We start from the raw sequence: 23,640 nt of genomic DNA, 5'->3' as shown, positions 1-23,640 counted from the left end.
TTGGTGATGAAAACGCTTAGCAGAGAGAATTCTGATCACTTTTTAAAATGTTCTGCTTAGTTTACAATTCAAATACTGGCACAAGAGTGAAAAGACAGAGCAGGCCTGCTGAGCAGAGAATGTGGCCACCCACTCCAGCAGAACTGCTGGAGAGTGAAGGATGGACCAAGCCTGTGCTGCCTGTGCAGGAGCCCTGTGAAAATAAGGCACCAAATTTCCCCTCAGGAGAACTCAGTGTGATGTCTCTCTCCCTCGATTAGGCAGCAGTGGAGAGGTCTCTACATGACACGTGGATGGCACCTGGACAAACCAAGTATCAACAGTGACACCAAAAATCATTGTGTGAGAGGAACAGGGGAGCTGGGCAGGGCCAGCAAGCTCCTGGCATGAGGCGCAAGGCTACAAAAGGAGATTTGGGATTTAGGCACCAACCGAGATGGTCAGAAAGAGGAAAAGCCCACTGCAATGTCAGGAACACAGTGGGGGACATTGGGCAGAAATAGTGACACCACTAAGTGATGTCCTGAGCAGCAACAGGGCTGGACAGATAAAAGCAAACAGACTTTCAGTGGAAGGGTTGGGTTAATCAAGATACACGTGAGAAGTCACAAGAACAGGGAAACTGAGACAGGAATAGGCTCCAGCATCATCTTTGAGGTGGCATTAGGAGACCTGTCACAAGAGACAGGAATGTGGGACTAAAAGGACAACATTCAGGAGTGACACTTGGGGTGGGGACAGGGACACCACAGAGCTGAGTCTGAGGCAGCAGCAGAATGGGACCCATCAAGGCCTGGGTGTACTTCTTGAGAGGTGGGGGGGAGGTCTGCCCCGAGGAGGGTTTGAGCCTTGTTCTCCATGCTGCAGCCAAACATCTTAATGGGGTTATGAGGAAAGTGACACCTCACTCCTGCTGGATTTCAGGAGCAAACCAGTATTGCAGACACCCACACCAGAGCATTTAACACCGGGAGGAGCTTCAGCCCGTGGACTCAAACAGGAGGCAGTGCCTTACCTGCAGCCCAGAGAGTTGCTGCTCTTTCTGCACAAGACCAATAAATCCTCCAGACTTTTCCCACTGCCTGTTAGCCAGTCCAACAGGAGTGGGGTGTCCTCAGTTTGTGAAAGTGCCCAGAGCACTTCTGTCACAAAACCAGACTGGAGAATAAATGAATATGCATTAAATATCATTTAATCCAGCCAAGTAACAAGGCCAAAATTAGAAACCATTAGAAAGACAAAGCCAAAGATAAGGAAATGCAAATTCACTGCACCACAGTGGTGGGTTTTAGATCAGCTAAACCAAGACCGAAGGTTTCCCACTAACCCAGGGCATGGAAACTCTGTGCTCATCTCAACTGAGGAACCTGGAAGCACTTCCCACCACGCAGCCAGACCTGCCAGGGCCCTGCTCAGGACATGGCCATTCCCCAGGAACCCTCCATCCAGCAGCAGGGGCAGAGGAGCCTCCAGCACACCCTCCAAAATACACAGCCCCTCAGCTGCAGAGACTCCAGTTCCCAGCTCCAGGCTCCAGTGCCACTGTTTCTGTAGGACAGAAGTGGCAGGAAAACAAGACTGTGCACAAACCAGCAGTTCCAAGTACCTCCCTTCTCCCTGCCCAAGCAGCAGTGTCCCTTCCTGTCCCTTTCCAGAGCTTCCTTCCCACCCTGACAGGCCCAAAGAGCACTCAGCACACTGACATTTTCACTGTTCCTAAACACTGGCATCTCTCTCCAGCTTTTTTCTTTTTCTTTTTTTTTTTTTTGACAATCCTTAATATATATCAACTAAAAGTCAGCAATACTTCTCTCAAGACCTACAATCTTCCACTGCAAAGTCTCACATAGCAACCATCCCCACGACATGTTAACCACAGAGATGACAGATGGGGTATTAAGAGCACTCAATCTAAACCACCTTCCTCCCTCCCTGCTCTCAGGGGGCTCCACCATAACCTTTTACTTAACTGTGCTCAAACTTGCACTCAGAAGGAGATCAGGTTGCTGAGTCGCAGAATTATTTGGGCTGGAGGAGATCCCCGGGAGAGCATCTAATCCCACCTCCTACTCCAAGCAGCGTTAGCACCAATTTCAGAGCAGGGCTTTGGGGCTTTGTCCAGCTGTGTCTTAAAAGCCCCCAAGGATGGAGACTCCCCCCACCTCTCTGGACAACCTCTCCCACTGCTCAGCTGTCTGAAGAAGGAAAACTTTATCCCTCTATCACAAGGCAGAAACTCCTGTTATCTCATCAGACTGTCAATCCTCGTGCTATGCACCTCCTTGATAATCTGCTCTTGGGTATTCCAGAGCCTCCTCCGGTCCCAACTAAACCACCCTGACTCCATCAGCCTGCTCAGGGAAGCCAAGATTCTGTATTAATTTACTTAATATTTTCTCCCAAGTTTATCCCCGGTGAGACAGAGGCTTCCTCCAAGCAGTGAGACAGCTCCAGTCAGATTGTGCCATGACTCCCACTGGCTTGTTCACAGGGAGCCCAGGGAATAACTGAGTTTATCCCACCGTGATGTCAGAGTGTGGCAGAGCACAGCTCCTCAGCCCTCTGCTTCCAGAGAGCAGGGATCACATTCCCACTGGGAACTATTTTTGAGGGGTATCAGGTGGCACTTTCTAAATCAGCTTCTTCAACACGGTGCCGAGCAGCGACAGGGAGACTGGGGCTGCCACCCTGGCACAGGGCAGGGGCTGGGAAAAGGCTCAGAGCCCACCACAACTGCTCAGGGGGGTGTTTGCCAGCTCAGAGCCCACCACAACTGCTCAGGTGGGTGTTTGCCAGCTCAGAGCCCACCACAACTGCTCAGGTGGGTGTTTGCCAGCTCAGAGCCCACCACAACTGCTCAGGGGGGCGTTTGCCAGCTCAGAGCCCACCACAACTGCTCAGGTGGGTGTTCCTCAGCTCAGAGCCCACCACAACTGCTCAGGTGGGTGTTCCTCAGCTCAGAGCCCACCACAACTGCTCAGGTGGGCGTTCCTCAGCTCAGAGCCCACCACAACTGCTCAGGTGGGTGTTCCTCAGCTCAAAGCCCACCAGCAGTGTTGAGGCATGCAGGAAAGCATGAGGGACATGCCAGGGATCAGCTCCTGCCCAGGGGATCCAACACAGTCCTGCTCCCAAAGCAAACCTCTTCTGCCTCCTGGGAGCAGCAGCCTTTGGTTGACAGCAGGGTTGCACCCCCCAGAATCCAGGTATATGATGTCAGTGCAGCTACTTTTGGCAACCAGTGCTGGAATCTCATTAAACCCACAATTTGAGGGGTTGTTTTTGGACGTGGTCTGCTTTCCATCAGAGCTCAGGGATCGCTGAGCATGCTCCTGCTTTAACGTGACAGAGGTTGGTCTCCACTGCCTGCTGGTTACCTGCTCCCTTCTCCATTTTAAAACACTGCTACAACATTTATGTTTTCCCAAAACTTCTGGGACTCCTTTGGTCTTCCCAGATTTATTACAAATTGGCAGCCAGGATTCAGAAAGCTGCTTTGCCAATTTGTTTTAAACAAACAGGTTACAGCGTTGCTCAGGTTTCAAAAGACTTTTTGAAATGTTATCTTGGGTTTAACACCCTCCCTGGTTACCCGTGCAACAGGAGGTATTCTGAGAGTATCATCCAGCTTCTCCACAAAAATGGGAATGAAATGTTTTACTTCTCTGCATTGTTATCAGCAATCAGTTGAGTTTAATCTTTCACTACAATACAAGCACCGCTGATGAAATTTATTTTGTTTTACAGATATTAAAATATTTTTCATTGCCCCATGATACATTTGCTGTGCTTTTTCAGTTATCTTTAGCTTTACTTATCAACTGCCTACCTTCAAAAATACCGACTTTACAGTAACAGGTCCTTATCTACAACCTTTGTTTTGCAAATTGCTCGTAGTTGAGCCTATTTAAAAGCTAAAACATGATTACTGAGGCAAGCTCTTTGCAAAACCAGAAGAGAAGCAAACCTTCACATAGAGCTGCACATAGTACCTGAGAAGTGCTGATTTTTGCAAGGGTGGAAGCCAAACTCCAAGAGAGAGTTCAGTTAAAACCAAACCAGAAACAGGATTTTAGAACATCTACTAATTGAGCTGCCCATCTAGTCTCCCTCAAACCACGACAAATGCTGATATTATCAAAAGCTACATTTTATGAGTTTTGAAATTTCTCTTCATATTTGTAAAAATAAAACTCAGAGCACCTGTAGCTGGCAAAGAGCCCCTCCCCTTCCCCTGAGGAGCACTATGGGCTCTGTGCCAGTAGGACCAAAAAATGTTAATAAAAATGGAGAGCCATGCCCTACAGCCACAGGAAGATACCAGACTGCAAGAATCCTTTCCAATATCACAAAGAAGCATAACTTATCATCCTTCACTGCATTCCACGGATTGCAATAACTCCAAACACCAAAATGCAGGGGGTGGGAAGTGCTCCAGCCCTCCCACAGCACCCCAGGAGCCAGAGGGGACAACACAGGCTGTGACCTCAGTGGGTACCATTTCTCCAGAGCCTGAGCACAACCTCCAGCCAAGGCAGCCAACCCTGGGTACACACAGCTGCTGCGTTTGGCTTGAGCAAACTTTGTTTATGGCCCAAAGTGGTTTAAAAGTTTAATTTATGAAGTGCCTGGCAGAGATGGGAGCAGTGAGTGGCAACACTCACACATCACCTGAAAAACAGAACCAAGCCTGGAGACCCCAGCGAGGATTTCCAGGCAAGTCCAGCCATGTTCCACTGGGTTTACTATTTACTAGTACAGCTCTGCAAGATAAAATTCAACTTCCCATGTACAGAGATGAAGTTGTCATTAGTTTAACATTCCAGCAAAATACCTACAATGACTAGAGACAGCTCAGAGAAGATCTTTGCTTACCACAATGTATTTCAAGCAATCAAAGCACATGTTCTGCTTATAAACAAAGGCAAAGCCAAGAACACAGGAAAAAAAGCTCAAGCAGTATTTCACAGCTTGGGCAAGGCAGAATGACCAATTCTGATTAAATTTTCTTGAGACAACAAAAAACAGAAGCCCACAGAGACGTAATAAGATTTAGCAATTACATGTAAGATAGGAAAAATCATGGTATTGTTAGAGGCAAAGGCAAGAGGAACAGGAGAGATGAGAAGGGAAAAAAGAAACATGTAAAACAATGATGCCAAACCAAAAAAAAAAAAAAAAAGGACTCCATTTACCTCTTTCCCATATTGAAAAGGAACTGAAATTAAAGAACAACAAATTAAAACTGAGGAAATGAAATTCCACAGCATACCATGTGCATCGAGCCTCTGGGACATATTGCCACAGAGCAATGTGGGAGTAATTCAATAAAATATTGGAAGTAGATCTCCATAATAAGAACATCTGCGATTCCATTAACAGAGTGAACAAGAGCACACTGGAGATAAATGTTCCTCTAGCCAGGCATAAGCAAACCAGTAACTAATGTGACCAGAAAGTTTGCTCCTGCTCGGGCAGGTTATCCCACAGCTGGCTGCACTCTGGGGCTTTCCTGTGCCTGTGATAGGATGGGTGCCTGAGTAGGTGGGCTGTGATCCCAGCCAGTTTGGCAGGCTCTGCCTCCATGGACAGAGATCACATTTCAGTTTTCAGCAGCTTATTGTGCAGCTTCTCAAAAAGAGAAACAACACTACCCGCCTTTTTTTTTTTTTTTTTAAAGAGATTATCCTCTGTGACACAAAAAGAGCAGATGAAATTTCAGCCAAACCTATTAAAGAAATACCTGTGGAGCAGTGAGCGACCCTGGAACGCTCTTGGTGGAAACACAGCTATTTCAGAAAGTTCTCAGCACCTGAAAAAATGGGTTTACTGAGGAAATAAATAAGATTTTATCCGGAGGGGCTGCTACTGGAGAGCCCCATGATTAACCCTAACAATAAAGATTCTCAGGAGCACCTTCCTGCATATTCATCCTCCCATGTTTCAGGGAGAGTTTAACAGTGGCCAAAATCGCAGTAGGTGCTTCAGGAGGGGACAGGGTCTGCCTCTCCTGGGGAGGAGAGGTGAATGCTCACCCACAGAGCCCGTGCGGGGCAGGAGCTGCTGCGGCTCAGGGCACTGGAGCACATTCCCTCTGTCCACAAGAACCGGCTGCCAGCTCCAGTTTTTGCACATCTGGCCCAGCCTGAGCCCTGGCACATCTCAGCAGCACCTCAGAGCTCCAACACTGCACTGAGAGCCCCCAAAAGCACTTCTGCCCAGAACCCCCCCAGCCGGCACCTCGGCAGCGCCCACAGAACACCCTGCACGTCCCAGAGGTGCCCAGGCACACATCCCTGAGGGAACACCCATGATTTGGGAACCCCCCCAGAGCTGCGGGAGGGAAAATGGGATGCCAAGAGCCACCCTGAGCCCAGCAGCCCGGGCAGAAAAGCCTTCACCTCCTCCCGGCACTGCCACCTCCACGAAGCCCCTCCACCTCTCCCAGCACGGCTTCACCCAAGGACAGAAACGGGAGGGGAGAGAAGGGAGAGAGCTGACGCCAAGCTGAGAGCCAGGTGAAGCTGGAAGGACCCTACCTGCCTCTGCCAGGGCCTGCCGAGCACGGGGAACAACTGCTGTGTCTCTCTGGAGCTCCACAGGTTGAGCCAGGCTGTCGTTTCGACATTCCTCGCAACTTTCCAGCAGCACACACATGATATGTTCAAACTTGAGCGACTCCTCCCTCCTCCCTCCCTCCGCACACACAGACAGGCCCAGGAGATGGCCCTGCCTCTATCATCCCGGTTCCTATAGCAACTCCTGACCCAGCAGATGGAAACAGAGCTGTTTTCTAGGCAAATCTGCCTTCTTGGATTCCTCGGCTCTTCCCTGCTGTTGGCCCCTCCTTGCTCCAGTGCTCTCCCTGGGGGCTGCTCCGCTGGCACCTGGCCTAGACTTTGCCTGGAGGAAGGCCAAGCTTTGAATTCATTTAGTAAAACCACAACATAAAGCAGCTCTCCTGCTCAGGAAGCAGGGCCCGTGTAGTCCCAGGGGCAAGGCCAGGCACCGCAGAGCCAGCCTGCACCTTCTGCTTCAACACAGCTGCCAGGAGGATCCCGGCAGGAGCATCAGCACCCCTCACCTTCATCCCGCCCCAGGCGGTGCCATCCGCGAGGAAAGGGAAAAAAAACAACACAACGAGTCATTTATTAGCCAGTCCAGCCGACAGAATTATTATAACCCCGGGCACTTCTCGGACATTTGGACTTCTGCTTCCAAAAGTCTCTCCTGGAAGAGGGAGAGGCCAGCTGTGACACCAGGGCTCTCTGCGTGCTCGTCACAACAGCTCACCCCACTGCTGTCCTCAGGTCAGGGCCCCACAGGAGGGGAGGTCACCAGTGCAGCTGGCTGAGAACAGCACATCACATTCAGCGCCTTTCCTCTAAAAACACAGAAACGGAGGGGAAATACAGAACGCAAACCAGGCTGTGGCATTCCAGGGGAGATAATTACCAAGGGTGACAGGAATTACCAAGGAATGTCGTGAGCGGGTGGCTCCATGGTGACAGGACAAGCGGGACTGCAGCGGGACACCCTGAGCTGGTCACAGGGCCAGCAGGCTGTGACACTGTGAGACCACCCAAACACACCTCAGGGGCCACAGAACTGCTCTTGGGCTGCACAGCCCTTCCACCCCCAGCACCCGTGTGGGCTCTGCTGGACAGCCCTGGAGGGCACAGCAGGATGGGGCCACGCTCACGTGGATGAGAAGGGCACTGGGGCTTCAGAGGAACCTCTGAGGGCACCAGGATAAAAGCCAGCAGGAACCACGGCAGCACAGGAGACCAGAGAGCAGAAGGAATGTGCTGACCCTGCCTGCTGGGGAAATGCAGGTGCCAGCCTGCCTCCTGCCAGGGAGCTGCTCGGCAAGGGAAGGGCTGCAATCTCTCACTCACACACCTGGCAGGGGTAGGACTCCTCCCAGAGCCAGCAGAGCAGGGCTGGGAAGTGACGCCAGCGTTGTACAGGACTCACGGGAACTCCGCAGCAGGAGGGTGAAGAGGGGACAGCATCCATTCAGCGCATCCTGCAGAACCCCACAGGCTGCACCAGCTTCCAGCAGGAATGCCAGCAAAGCCTCAACAGAAGCAGCAGGTATTTGGGGTATCCCAAAGGAGAAAAGCAAGCAGACATGAAGCACACCGTGCCCATACTAAGTCCCAACTGGAAAACACAGCTGTGAGCTGCGAGATGCAGTCAGGTGCCACCTTGCTCCCATTTTCCTCCCTGCCCCATCCCAGTCACACAATCCCCCTCTGGTCTGAGCATAGAAAACTATTTTCTCTTTCACCCCAGGGTAATTTTTCCATGCATCAGTGAGTTATTCAGCACAGAGGGATGGGATAGTCCCTAAGGCTCACGGATGGCTGGGACATGAGCAGCAGGAGGGTGGACATGGGAAGACATCAGGTCCCTTTCTGCCTGCTCCAGAAGGGTGTTACTCATTCTGATAATGCCCTTCCATGGCACTCTCCTCCCAAAACAAGGATGCCTGCCCTGAGAACATAATGGTACACGGGAACCAAGCTGGGTACAGGCCCCTGGGGTAAACTGGCATCAAACAATTCCCTTTGCAAGACACAGGGCAGATTGTGGCAGCAGGAAACGTTGGACATCCAGGAACAGGGAGTCCAGGAGTGGCATCAATAAAAGCACCAAAGCAGATGCATATCACACAAACAACATCAAGGGTCCAGGAAAAGCTCCCGATTTCCCTGTGGTGCTGGGAAGAGCAGTGGCTCAACTCACAAACAGATCTGAGGCGCTCCTTTCCCTGGGGAAGGACATTGCTGTGGAGGCACAAAACACTGCTGGAAAACTGCTGACCTTGCAGTCAGACTGACTTGAGCAGCTCAGCACAGAAAAAGGCTCTCTGCTGGATGCCCTCTGAGATGTAACTTGATCCCACAGTACACATCCACTAATCAATCGAGGGATGAAGCAAAGCAGAAAACAGTCTTTTTTTTTCTTTTTTCTTTTTTTTTTTTTTTACTGGAATGAACCCAAATATGCACAATAACAGATCCCACTCAGAGCTATTGCAAACTCAAGTACTTGGGAGAGTTTTGCATCTCACATCGCAGAGGGAGCATACTTCTGCAATAGCATCATTGCTTCTCAAATTGGGTATTTGAGAGACTTCCTAATGACCTCATAGCAGCACATGTGACCACTAAGTCATCTTCTCAAAGGACCAGGAATAACATCAACAGGCCCTGTTTTGGTTGTGCACAGGACAGCTTTCCTCAGCACGAGCAGGTTCCTAACGAGGGAGCAGACAGGAACAGGACCCAGCTCAGGCCAGAGCTGGCACCGGGATTGTTTCTCCAACAGATTCTGTTCGGCCTTGGAAAAGATCCATCCAATTAACAGATGAAGACTCATTAGCACACGCTAAATTCCACATACAAATTTAGACACAAAAGCTTGTTTACCCCAATGCAGGCCAAACTCGTTGGGTTTAAGGCATCTATACGAAAATGTGAATCCCAGAAGTATTCCAAAGGCATTCCAAGAGATAAGAGGTGAACTCACAAAACACAAAATAATGACTTGAAAGGGTTTCCAATTTTTTTTTTCTCCCAGCGCTTAAAAATAACCCGCGATGCTGAGCAGCAAAGCAGGAATTAGGAATTTGTGGGTGATGAACTGGTGAGCTGATCACATTGGGATGGGGCAGTTGCCTTTTGCTGACCCCAAGTCACCCCCAGTCAGGTGGCACTGGGAGAAATAAATGAGTGAACACCTGTGGTTATGTTATCACTGGGGTGAAGGCAACTACACAAACAGCTCAAGACTGATTGATGGCCTAGAAGATCCCTCCTCTGTACCCAGCACAAGGCTCCTGCAGAGGAAAAGTGACAAAATCCCACCGTGGAGACGTCAGGAGACCTGCACCAGACAGCTTCCCCAGTTACCAACAGTGATAAGGAAACACACATCCAAGCACGAACAAGGAACATCATGAAACAGCACCCAAGAGCTTCTTCTGCCAGGTCTCTCCTGCAGCTGCAGCACAACAGGTCCATAAAACCTCCAGTCCCTCCCCAGGAGCTCTGCTCATGGGCCTTGCACTCCACACCTCCCACCCAGCCCAGCTGTGGCAGGACCCCCACATGCCTTATCCCAGGAAGGCTCCAGCAGGAGCTGGAGGTCCTGTGAGCACCAACATCTCCTGTCACACAGGACCAGGACATCACCTAGGTGGCCTTGGGCCAAACACAGACACAGCTGAGGAACACAGGACAGCCCCGCTGTGGAGGCTGGACCTGCACAATGTTAAAGCTTTTTATTCTTTCAGTGAGAAGTGGTGAAAGCCAGCTCCTGCCTTCACCTTTCCAGGAAGTTTTGATGGAAGGCAGAAGGCTGCTGTAAAAAGTGCTCTGTTTACACCCTGCAGCCCTGCCCTGTCTTTACCCAGTGTGTGTTCACTCCCACTGCCCCATGAAACATCTGCTCAGCCCAGCCCTGCTGTAATTGTCCTTCCACTGCAAAGAAATCCATTTCCAGCCATAAACCTGGGAGAAGAGGGAAGTGGGGCAGGGTTTGGCATGATAAGGAGGGCAAGTTTGAGACATGACATCTTCCAAGACATCCTGACAAACCATCTCCACATACCAGGTGCTGACTAGAGCTGCTCTGCAGGGTAAGGTAAGGCTCAGAGCTGACAAGACAGAGCATATGGTGACATTACAGACACCTGATGTGGGACACACCCTTCCCAAGGGGTGCAAAACAAGGGCTGCGAGGGAAGCACTTCCCTTCCACCAGATTCCCTTCACCCTGTCCCAAGGAAGCTTTTCCTGCTCTCAAGAGAGATGATCAGAGTCCTCAAGAGGGCAAAAACCAGAGCAGAACTTCTTTGCCTCCCAGTCACTTCTCAAATCACCAGGACAACCTCTGGCCCAGCCATGGGACAGATACATCCTCATGTCCCCAGCTGTGCCAAGCTCCCTGCTCCTGGGCACACAGGCAAAGCCCTGTCCTGCTGGGAGGTGGGGGCAGAGGCCTCAGCACCCCCTTGCCACCACAGCTCCCTCTCCCAGGCGTCAGAATGGCTAGGGAGGTGGCAACAGAAGAACAACGAGTCCTCCCCAGCTCCAAAAATCTCTCTCAGAGCTTTAATGTTCCCAGGAAAGCCCCAAAGAGGAGCAGCCTCCCATCTGCCTTCTGTTTAAACAACAGGGTCCCCATCATAGGCTGAAGGTGAGGAGGGGTAACCCCAGGTCAGGACCAGGGCAGCGAGCTCAGCTCAGCCTCAGTTGCTGCAATGACAAAGGCCCAGGGAACACGTCATCCACGAGGGCTGAGCTGCTGGCACAGAGCAGTGCTCAGCAAGGACACACTTGTAAACACTCTCCCTGGCCATCGTCGCTGACGCAAGCACGAGAAAGGGGCAGAGAAAACCATTATCTGCAAACAGACATCCCTCCCTGTCCCTGGACACCGGGACCAGCCCAAGCAAGACATCTCTTGTCTGCCTGTTGAGCCAAAACCCCTCTGGCTGCAGATGAGGATCACTGCCACATCAAGGAAGGGCTCAACTCCCACAAGCCAGAAAACCTCTGCTCTGGGGCTTTGACCCCTAGTCTCTGGAAGCAGTTGGTGTATTCAGCAGGCACATGGCCTCTTTCAAAGCTGGCCGTTCTTCTTGAAGCACTAGGTATTATCTGACATTCTGAGCATTATCCTTCACATGTTCCTCCCACCACAGCCGCAGGCAGCTCTTTCTGCCCATCATCCCTGTCAGGAGTTTGGAGCAAGGAGATGGTGTAGGGTGTTCTGAAAAGCAGAGCTACACAGGTCCTGGGACTGCTGGGGACAAAGTCCTGCTGTCTCTCCTACAGTGATACTTCCTCACATCTCCTCCTCTCTCCCAGAAGTTTCCCAGATAAATCTATGTTGGCATATCACATCTCAAAACTACAAGCTGTGGGGATCTGAGGAGATCAATGTCTGAGTAACAATTCCACATCCAGCTCAGAGAAAAACTAATCAGCATCCTTCACCAGAGATTTTATTGCAGGTACACGGAAAACAACAGCAGAAAAACCAAAGCAAACCATAAGCACTGGCAGCAAGCTTCATCAAGGAGGAACAGCACGAGGGAAGGGACAGATTCAGCAGCAGCCATGTCATCTTCCCAGCAAGGAACACCAACCCAACTGAACCATGGAATGGGCAGAGCTCAGCTTGTGGCAGCAATGCCCCTACAGCTCCTCCCCCTGCAGCACACAAAGACAGACCTCTGCAAAAATAAACGGTGCATGGAAAAACTGGTGGTAACAAAAGAGCTGTCAGCCAACGTCAGGCTGTCCCTGACCCCCCTGAAGCCCTTTACAGCTGCTGCTCCAGGACCCTCTGGCCATATAACCCCAAACCTGACCTCTGCACTTTGGACCAGAGTGAGCACGTGGAGAGCAGCTGACAACAGTGATCCCCACATTTCTGTGATTCCTCAGCAAGGACCCTCATCTTCAAATAACCAGAGCACGCAGAAGCCCCTGCTCCCAGCCCTTTTGGCTGCCCTTTCTGGCATGGAAACAAAAGGCAGGAGGAGTTCAGATGTGCAAGATACCAAAGGGCCCCTCTGCAAGTGAGAATTTGTAACCCACCCAAGGACACTGCTGCTCACTCCACAACAACAGAGTCATCCTACACAAGGATTGGTTTGCACTCAAACAGGAGCACAACACAAATCTCCAGAGCAGATGGCAGTGCCAGGATGAGGACCAGACCACAGGAGCTCTCCTTTTCAGTGCCCATGAAGCATTCACATAATTCCTGTTGCACGAGGGGATGCACGGCCCAGGGATCCAGGGCTGAGTCTAGCAAAGAGGCTTTGGCTGAGGAAGCTTCCACCACCTCAGCAGCTCTTTCCATCTCAGCCATTTCCCTTCCAAGCAAGGCTTCCCGGCCGAAACAAGCACGAGGGGTGTTGCAATCCACAACTCAGTCTGAAGAAATCCAGCCCAGCCCAGACACAGCAGCAAACCTCTGGTCTGGCCTGACTACGTGCCATCCCTGGACACCTACTGTGTCCAGAAGCTCGTGGCATGTCAGAAGGCAAGTTTACTCCTCAGATGCAGATTGCTGCTCTGCTCCCTTTAACACGCAGGACCGTGATGGGTAACTCAGATGTGCACACACTCATCTCATGGGAGTTTGTCTGAAAGAACTGCAGCAGGCTCTGGGGAAAACCCTCCCCCCCCCATGGCAAGGGGCTGAGGAGGGTGGATAAAAGGCAACTGTGTGCCTTGTGCATGTGTGGCCTCAGTCTGGGCAACATCAATCCCACACACGGCCTTGGGGCAAAGGATGCTCAGGGGTGCTCATCCTGTGCCTCCTGACAAACAGAATTCCAATGGGAAAACACCCATGAGCTCAGTGCAGCAAGAGCACATGTCCTACAGGCACTGTTTCACCTGCAATTCCCCATGCTAACACAGGAAAACCACCTAACAGGATCCCTGCCTTTTCCTGCAGAAACAGCACGAGGGTCTGCTCATGTTTCCCATGTTAGCACGGAAAAGACAGAAGGATTTGGATCCATTACACATTACATTAGCCCTACTGGGACATTTCCCACAGCTCACTTAAATGTTTTCAAACCTGCAGGATGAGGTCATTCCAGCCTAAATGCCTAACCCAGGTTCCAAGGTGGCTCACTAGGTAAAACTTCCAAGCAAAAGCAAACAAAAGCTGATCTGGTGTGATACCCTGCTCCATCCCCAACAGGTTCAAGACTTGGCCAGACAAAGCCATGGCTGAGCTGATCACTCACATGCTGGAGACAGTCCCACTTCAAGCAGGAGGTCAGGCCAGAGTCCTCCAGATATCCTTTCAACCAGTGCTTCCATCCTTGTGTGGCAGCAAATGAGAAGAGGCAGAGCAATTACTGCCAACAAGAAATGCTTGCATCGAGTTGGTCTGGAGAGATCCTTCTAGATAATATTAAAAGCTTGGTTAACAGAGACCTCAGCACTGACACAATGAGGGCTAATTCTGTACTGGCAGGAATACTGGAGCGCCAGGATCTGAGCCTTGACATATTGCATGGGTCTCAAACAGGGTCAGCACACTGCGTCACACTGCCCTTGCTCCAATTAACACCCACCACAAGAGATTCCTTTTTGGTAATTTAGCTTCAGCCATGCATTCAAACAAAATAGCCTGCAATAATCCAAGAACACAGGTTAAAAGCCAGACAACCAATAGCTCTCAAGACATTAGAAGCAACTAGAAAATTCATTTCCCACTTTAAGTCTTTACTCTAGGGAGGTCTCAACAGCACTGCTGCTATTTGGTGTCCTTCCAGTGCTGGGAGAAGGCCAAAAAAAATGCTGTAGCAGAGACTGAACCACACTAATCACTGGTGGGTTCAGTCCTTGGGAAGAAGGCAGTGTGTCTACATGAGGTGCTGGCTGGAGGGTGATGGGGAAGCAGCTGCTGGCACTGAGATGAAAGAGGGCTTCTGGTCACCAGAGGAGCTGCAATCAGTACTGTTCCTTCCAGATGTCCACCCATTGTATCCACACATGCTGCTGGCCAGCTAAGCTCATTTTCTCAGAGTAAAGCCCTGTCCAGGTTGCCCCAAAACATAAAAGAAATACAAGACTGCTGCTAGCCAAGTTTGCAGATGGAAGGCGCCAAACCCATGGAAAGAGGAAGGACACTTTGTGAAGTTATTACAATAATATCCATCACCATCCAGAGAAAGGCAGAACACATGCACTTAAAAACAAAAAGTCCCCAGGATGAATTCACAGCATTGGGACCCTCATCCAGGGAAAAGTGAGGCAACTCTGCTAGTCTGATTTGTTCCCTTCAGCAGCGCATGGGCAGCACTTCAGCCCAAACAACAACAGGGCACTGCAGGCACATTCCCAGCAGCCCCAGCTCAGCTCCACTACAAATGCAGAAATGAAAGATAAACATTCCTGGAAGATCGCATTACCCAGCACGAAGAGATGACAGCTTGTCAGGAGCAGCAGAAAAGCAGAAACAGGCTGAGCTCAGGGAAAAGCACTCATCATAGGCTGACATCTTCCCATTGGAGAGCACTGATACTCCAGCTATTTCTGCTACAGTATTTATTTTTTTTTTACCTTTTGACAGGCAGAAACAAACAAGCACAAGTGAAATAACATAACAGTAATCAAGATGGACAACAAAACCCAACGCTTGGCTAGTTCAGCTCTCCCTGGGAGGGTAACACAAATGACGGACACCACGATCAAATCATAAATGCAACAAAAACATGCCCAAACTCTCATTCTCCAAGGAGAAAGAAGAGCTGCAAAGGCGGTGTGCCCTGCAAGCTCCATCTCTGTATCTGCTTGTTCTTGAGCAGCTCTTTCTTACTGATGGGTGGGACGTTTTAACACCTTAAATGCTATTCCCAGAGAAACTGAACTAACTCCTCAATTTCACAGCACAGATTCATCTGGTTGGAAGAAAATACCCCGCCCTATTCCTCTGGCCTGCAAACTGCAGCTGGCAGCCTCAGGACACAGGACAGTGCCGGGGAAGAAACACAACTGTTTACTCTGCTTGTCTGTCCCTCCTCCCTCCCCCAGGGCACACAGGAGCCGATCATCTCTGTGCCATCACCTCCTGACAGGAGCTGACTTGTTTCAGGTCCATTAGGCATCGGAGTTCTGCACAGCAGAGCTCTGCAGACAGATTTGGGCACAGCACCCAAACACCAAGAAAGAAAAGTCAGATCAGGTCAGGAGAGCATCATCCATGCTGGGAGCGCTTCCAAGCAAACACCCAAAGCTGCTGCATTAGGAGAAGACAGGCCCCAAATCCAAATTTTGGAATGACTCCACCCAGTTTAATTCCTCGGTCATGCATTCTGCAAGCATTAGCTCTGAGTGGGCTGGGGTTCTAACAGCTCCACACTTGAAACGTCATGGACAAAACAAGGTTTGGGCAGCACATTTCAGAGCACAGATCATCGCCTCCCACGTGTACCCTTGCCAGGCCTGGGATGACCATCAGCCAGGCTCCAGGTGGACACACTCAGCAGGATCCCATCCGGGAGCAGAGTGAAGGGTGAAATGGTGGAGCAGCTACAAAAAATATACCACCTCACTGCCATCCATCAGAGCAGCTAGTGTTCTACCAGTCCTTTCCATCAAAAGAAAGAATCATTAGCCAGTAAGGGCATGGAACCAAAGCAACTTGTGTTCACCACCATTTTACCTAAAGAATAAAATCATATCACATAAAAAGAAGATATTTGCTGTGTGTAGTACTTGCATTAGTACACACTCTCAAGGAAGCCAAATGAAGTTTGATAACCTACATACAGGAGTTTTCCACTTTCATGCGCTTGACTTTCCAACCTGTGTGAAATTAAACATTGGAAGAAGCTGCTGATAAACTCCCATGGAACAAACATGCTTAGGTGACAGGGAAAAAAAATACCATCAAGCCTGTGCTCATCTGTAAATTCTACTTTCAATGATCTGTTTCAAAAAGACACCTCACAGGCGTGACCCAGAGGAGACTACAGGCAGAGCACAGCTATGGAGTAGTAAGAGGTTTTAACACATCTTGCCTTACACATTCCCATCTTCAAGTTGCAGAAAACGCTGATAGATTTAAAGTTTGGGATTTGAAACTTTCCCCTCCTAGTCTGACTCCATTGTTTTGTTTTGTTTTTTTTTTAAAGAGAGATTGGGATCAAGAGGCTCTTTGGCTCCTATTTCGGCAGCCAATAAAAGCTCCACCTACCCCCAATACGCTTTTGCATAATTAATGCCTTCGTGATTGGCAAGAAGTGATTTTAGGCACAGAGAAGCTCTGGCATCAGAAAGATGCCTTCCTACCTTGCCTGTGAGAACAGGTTGTACTTTAAAGCTACTGGCAACAAAAGCTCCCTATGCTGGGAACACCACCCAACATCACCTCAGAACAGCTTTGCTAAATTTTCAACACTCTCAAACGATGGCTGTGGTTATTTTGGAAGAGTAACCCAATTGCTAGCGAGAGAAATGGAAACCAGCATCCCTTCTGAGAGTGAGACGAGAGATTGCTGGGATCCTCTGCGGCAGAACTTTACCATCAAATCTTCCCTGTTCAGAATGTTCTCATGCATTAGCAGAAAAAACACCATCAATTCTACATAAATTCCTTTGCTGAAGCCAGCAGCAAAACGTCTGTGGAATTAAGGCAGATGAGAGCCTTCCCTCAACTTGGGCTTATCCCAACCCCACACACACTGAAGAGAGAAACAGAGCTCAGGAAAGATGAAATACTTCCTTGCCATCATCTCCCGTGGCTGTCCAAGCAGCAAGCCCCAGCACTAGAGAGCATCCCCGGGTGTTTTGTGCTCAGAAAGCTCCTGCTGGAGCACAAAGCCACCCTGAGCTCACCCTGTGGCCGACCCTGGGGTTTGGTGTGTGCCATGAGGACACCGGGCATGTGACTTGCGTGTTAAAACCTCCTGGCTCACCAGTCGAAGCTCAGATTCTTTCCCTGCAAAACACACTGCATGATCTCATCTGCAAGCAATCAGCCTGAGAAATCAGCTTGTTAAAGGAAGCTTCTAGGAAAGGAGAGAAGTCTCTGGAGGATTTGGGGGCCTATATAGTTTTAACCATTTTGTTAAACCCCAGCTGCTCTTCTCCCCATTGGGGTCACACAACCAAGAAACCACTTCTCCTCCCACACAGCTCCAGACAGGACAGTTTGCCAACACCTAACTGCAGCATCCTATTGGCTTTCTCCATAGCCTGAAAACACTCACATTCTCAAGCAAAACTCATCTCAAGCAGGCACTGAAAGAGTGCAAGGACAAACTCAGAGCTGCAAGCTGAGCAGCATCCAGAAAAGCAATTCATGAAACATGCAACAGTGATCATCTCTGTGTGTAAACCAGAATATTCTCTGAATTTCTGGATGTGTATTTCAGCATTTCCTCACAATTCTCACAGGGACCCAAGACATGCACCAGAAGACAGGAAAACCAGTACAGTGGGAGCTCTGCAGAGGAGTAAAGAACAAGCAATAAACTCCCTGGAATCCCAGCTCTGTCCTAAGACTGCTCAAAGTGATGTAACAGAATTTTACCTGAATTTCTGGAGATGCCGCAGGAGCCTCCAGGAGCCCGACATCCTCCCTGTGCTACAACACGCCCAGATGGCAACACCTTTTTTGACTCCCCAGTGCAAACCCTGAGGAAACAGCACTGCAGAGTGTAGGACAAAGTGCAGCCCTTGACTCCCAGGCTGCACTCCCAGTTTGGTTCTCCAGGGCACTGTGGTGAGCGGAATGAGTCCTGTGCTCACACACTCGGTCATATTTGCATCCCCCGAGCTGCCAGGAGCAGGACCACCCCTCTTGCACCCAGCAGGGAGGGAGGGAAGATCAGAGCAGCATCCTGCCTTCTTCACTTCCTTCCATGCTGTCACACCCTGCCTCAGCTGCTCCCAGCAGCATCTCCCAGGCAACCCTTTCCCAGCTGCCCCTCGCTGGTCATTCAAGTGCTTTGAAAGATTTTGCTTAAAATTCTTGCATAGAAATCACTGTTTAATGTTCAGCAGAACACAGGAGGGAGTGGGGGAAAGCCAGCCTGTCTCTAACAAAGGAGATCTGGAGGACTGAGCCCCTGGCTCTTCACAGCTCTGGATTATTCACCACTTTCCAGCACCTATTTTCAGTTCAACTTGCAGAAGTAACTCTTCTGAAACAAACAGAAGGCAACAAAGAACAGGCATCACACATTTATTATCCTGAGAGCAGAGGAAAAAGTTAATCACACTGGGTTCTCCCTCAATTTGTATTCGTACAAAAGCTACTTTATACATGTGAAGTAACTTCTTTACAAAAGTTCCTGTGCATAAGGACTCCAAACACCTCAGCCCATAGTTGTTGATGCCACTGTGGAAATCAGAGTGAGGGACTTTGCCCTGGACAATGCAGGATCACAGTCATGCTGCAGCTTTTTGGTCAATGGTGGCACCTTCCAGCTCCAAATGACACTGTGAAGCTCACAGCAATTTGAAATAACTGCCTTGAAAAAGCTTTATGCTTCCTGTGTCTTTAAGAAACACATAGCTCTGACTGCAAACACTCAGGCTAAACAAAATGTTATGGGGGAAGAAAAAGTCTCCTTCAAACTTTTTACTCTCCAGCCAAATTCCTAATTTTACCAGATTAAGAGCAGACACCCCCCTCACCCCACCTCCAAACTGATGTTCACTACTAAAATCAAGGTACAGAACAACTGCCCCCAAATTCCTGGAAAACCCCAGCTCAGAAAATTCAAAGTATAAAGGGACGGGGGTAATACTGAAGGGCTCAGCTGCTGGCTCCTCTGGTGCAGCTTCTCAACCAAATCATGAAAGAAAAAGGAGACTTTCCAGCTCAAGTTCCAAGTCCTTTTTAAAAATCAGTTTATAACCACTAAAATAAACACAGTAAGAACAACTGTGCAGTAACTGGGAACCTGCAAAAACAGCTGCCGTTTAAGAGCAGTTTAGGCAATGTCTGGCAAACCCCAGCAGATACAACAGCCCAGGAGGATGGCAGCATACTGGGGAATGAAACAGTGAATTTTACCCACAAGCTCATCAAGGAACTGCCCCAAGTTCACCCACACTGGGCAGAAGCAGCTATTCTGTGCTGTCTACTGCTACAGTGAGCATTTGCTTCCTGTTAGAACTGCCTCTCTCCCAAATTCCAATCTCCTCCTGGATGCCCAGGCTTCTCCCATGCCCTCACCTGCCCCGTGCTGCCTCAGCCCAGCCAAGAGTTTCCCAATGCACCCGACACCTGGGCGGGCACACTGCTCTCCTCTTGGGCCTGTCTCCCAAAAACCTTCTGCTGGTCACCCAAAAACCTTCTGCCAGTCCCTGCAGGGCACAGACCCCACTGCACCCAACCCCCAGGAAAAACAGTCACTTTGAAGGGAAGGAAGGGTGAGGAACCTGGAACAAGCAGAGCTCTCCGATACACCATGATACTTGGATACTTCAGCTACTCTAAGTCACTTTAGGGCATCTCCAGAACAACAGCAACCACAGCAGATGGTGCAGGACAGCATCAAGCAGCACCTCTGAAGGAAAGCCATCCAGAGCCCTCCTGCCATCTCACCTTTGGGCCCCCCGGGATTTGGACATTCTGCCTTTCTTTAGAACAGAAGATCCAGTCCTCCACTCGGCGTTATCCGAGGAGCTACCCCAAGCCACATGCTTTGAACATCCTCCTTTGCTGCAAAGCTGACAGTTTTCAATTACAGCCAGTTGGAGTTGTTCTTGGCTCTCCATCCCTCACCACAGACCTGTACTCTCCACGGCTGGGCTTCTCAGTGTGCACATAAAGCAAATTCAGGCAAGATGCAACAAATAAAAGCCTTCCTGGACACTGACTGGAATTGGAAAGACAAAAGCTCCTTGGAAAGGCAAGGAGACAGCTCTGGGGGAAGGAGGAGATGACCTGGGCCATTTCCATGAAAAGCACAGAGAGCCTCAGGTCTTAAAGTTTTTAAGTGGGACAAGGGGTAAATCTTCCAAACTAAAAGAGGGGATATCTAGATTAGCGATGAGGAAGCAGGTTTTTTGAAATGAGCGTGGTGAGGCCCTGGCACAGGGTGGCCAGAGAAGCTGTGGCTGCCCCACCCCTAAAACTATCCAGGGCCAGGTAGGACAAGGGGCTTGGAGCAACCTGGGATAGTTGAAGATATTCCTACTCACTGCAGGAGGGTTGGACCAGAAGAGCGTCAAAGATCCTTTCCAGCTCAAACTCAGTGGTTCTAAGATGCTGCAAATTTCAGACTGCAGCCTGCAACCATCAGAAGGAAAGAGATCATTCGCTCACAGCAAAAGAAAGCTCACACCACCTGATACCTGCCCAGGGGACAAGCACACACCTGGATAATAGATTTAAGGCTTCTTAAAATACAATTACTTTCTTAATTATACACCAGAGGCCAGAACCCACAGGCTGAGTGAGCCACGAGCAGCCCAGCAGCTAATTCACAGAGAGCTCCTCTTGATTTCCACAGCCCACACTACCCAGACATCAGACTGAATGGACATCGGAGCCTTTCTAATTTTATAGTCCACAGGGACGAGGCAGGAACGGCTGATGGAAGAGCAGCAAGGCCTCTCTGCCCACACACACCACTGCTGCTGGCTCCACAACTACAGAACTGCTTCGACATTTTTTGAAAAGATTTTTCTTTAATGGAGTCAGCTGAAGAGAAAATGAAGAGCTCGGCATTTTAAACCAAAGCATTTCAAAATGCTTGTTTATCTTTCAGCCTCAAAAGAAGAGAAATAAAGTGAAACAAAATCTCAGTCATTCCCGCATAAGTTTTTTCACTCTGCCTCCAACAAAGCAAAATGCCCTGGGCTCCACTTGATCACTTTTTCTTTTCTTTCCCCTTTGGCTTAGAACATTTCAATTAGAGAAGTTGACACAAAACAAGTCTCAGATTCTCATATTTTACCTTTTCCCTATCCTACCTCGCCATTAAAGAGTATTTAGAAGTCAGAGCAGCCAAGGGAACAGCACATCCAACACAAAAAAAAAAAAAAAAAAAAAAAAAAAAAAAAAAAAAAAAAGGAAGGGGAAACACACCAAGGAACAAGCAGTGGCATAAACCAACAAAGGCTACAATAAAAGTTTAAAAGCAAAGTTTTCACACAGAGGTCTGCTGAAGGAAAAGGAAAACGGAAAGCTCTTTTTTTCCACAAGGGGAAAGACCCCAGGCAAAGGAGCCATGAGGCACACGAGCACCCAGCTCTCAAAGCCGCGAGGAAGAACCAGGTCCCGGGACCCGAGCCGAACAAACTGGACCGCAGCGCCCCGGGGCTTCACTCCCACCTCGCCCAGCCCCGGCAGGCGCCGGCGGGGCCGCGGAACCGGCCCGGGCTCGGGTCCGGCTGCGGGAACCGAAACCACGGGCGGGAAGGGCCGGAGCGGGGCAGCGCGACCCGCACCCCGGCGGGAGCCCCCGGGCGGCAGCGGGGCCGCTCCCGGCGGGGCGGAGAGGCCGAACAAAGCCCCGGCACCGGCGTCCCTTCGCGGAGCTGCGGGGCACGTCCCTGCCCCGAGCCCCGGGCAGCGCTCCCGCAGCTTCGGCGGCTCCGCGGGGAGCGAGCCCAGCGCGGCCGCGCACAGCCCGGGGCGCCCCGGGGACCCCGGCCCGGCGGGGACACTGCCCCGGCACCCACCGAGCCCCGGGCGCGGCTCCGCGATCCCCTCGGCACACCGCGAGCCCCGCGGGGTCCCGCCAGCGGCGCCCCGGGGGCGGCCCCGAGCTCCGACCGCGGCGGGACCGGAGCGGCCGCGCCGCCCCCGCTCGGTGCCGCGGGGAGCCGGGCCGGGAGCGGGCCGGGAGCCGGGCACGGGGCCGGGAGCCGGGCACGGGGCCGGGCGGGGCGGGGCGGCCCCGGCGCTTACCTGGGGCAGGCCGGGCGGGCGGCGGCGCGGGCTCGGGCCCCTTCCGGCGGGCGGGCGGGCGGGGGCGGCCGCGGGCGCCGCGCTCTTAAAGCGGCCGCGCCGGGCCGGGGCCGCCGGGAGGAGTCGCTACGGCAACGGGACAGCGGGGCGGGAGCGCGGCGGGGCCGGGCGCCCGCGTGTGCCTCGTGCGCCGGAGTCCTTTCGTGTCCCCCGAGCGCCGGGCTGGGCAGCCGTCTGCGTGTCCTTGTGCATTAGAGTCGTTTCATGCCCCCCGTGCTCCGGGGCTGGGCACCCGGGCGTGCCTTGTGCACTAGAGTCGTTTCATGTTCCCCGCGCTCCGAGGCCGTGCATCCTTGTCGCCAGTGCACCAGAGTCCTCCCACGTCCGCTGAGCGCCAGAACTGTGAGCTACCAGCGCTGCCACCGGTGCGCCCAGTGCTCCAGGGCTGAGAACCCTTGTCCCCTGTGCATCGGGGTCCTTCCGTGTCCCTTGTGCTCTAAGGCTGTGCCCCAGTGACCCCTGAGCTCCAGGGCTGCACAGCCGTGTTCCCTGGGCTCCAGGACAGTGCACCGTGTCACCTGTGTATCGGAGTACATCCATGTCCTCTGAACTCCGGGGCTGTGCCCCCGTGTCCCCTGTACATCAGAGTCCTTTCCTGTCCCCTGCGCTCCAAGGCTGTGCATCCACGTACCCTGAGCATCGCAATCCCTCCACGTGCCCTGTGCATCATGGCTGTGCACTCATGCACTTGTGCACCCTGTGGGATGACTGTGCCCTGTCCCCCCATGTTCCTGCCACATTCCCAGGTTATCTCCTGTATTTTACAGCCCTGCCATGTCTCCCTATTCCTTCTTATACCTCAGGTCACTGCCATGTCCCTGAGTCCCCCTTGCTGCCCAGTCGCTGCCACCCAACCCAGGTGACCAGCACATCCACAAGGGTCCTGTCACCAAGGGTCCCTCCCCACCCACCGACCACCCCCAGAACCCTCCCAAAGCCACTTGGTGTTGTCAGCCACCCCTGGCACCTGCTGGTGGTGGCCTCTGGGGATGCACAGGGGCTCCAATACAGCAGCCTCTGTTAACAAATGATGGTGTTCCATCCTCTTCCTGTGCTGCTGTCATGAGGATGAGCCCTTCCCTGGAGCTGCCCAGACACATCGCCAAGAACAAGCCAAAGAGAGCAGAGGGAAGCTCTCCCAAGCAGGAGAAAGGTAAA

General features: G+C 51.3%; 1 protein-coding gene across 2 annotated transcripts in view; it reads right to left on the bottom strand.

The window, feature by feature from the left end:
- Positions 1-22,470, bottom strand: part of LOC136299454 (discoidin domain-containing receptor 2-like) — a 57,639-nt gene extending 35,169 nt beyond the window's left edge. Inside the window, exon 1 of one of the 2 annotated variants that reach the window (XM_066201099.1) lies at positions 22,423-22,470. The gene's annotated coding sequence lies outside the window, so the exon portion shown is untranslated. Of the gene's footprint in view, positions 1-6,539; positions 6,930-22,422 lie in introns of those variants that run through there. The other variant, XM_066201100.1, reaches the window with a different exon arrangement.
- Between the last annotated feature and the right edge of the window lie 1,170 nt (positions 22,471-23,640).

This window comes from Chamaea fasciata, unplaced genomic scaffold (assembly GCF_029207755.1).
Source record: "Chamaea fasciata isolate MVZ Bird 193981 ecotype frontalis unplaced genomic scaffold, bChaFas1.0.hap1 SCAF_20, whole genome shotgun sequence".
Classification (NCBI taxonomy): domain Eukaryota; kingdom Metazoa; phylum Chordata; class Aves; order Passeriformes; family Sylviidae; genus Chamaea; species Chamaea fasciata.
This window is presented reverse-complemented; position numbering and strand designations above follow the sequence as displayed.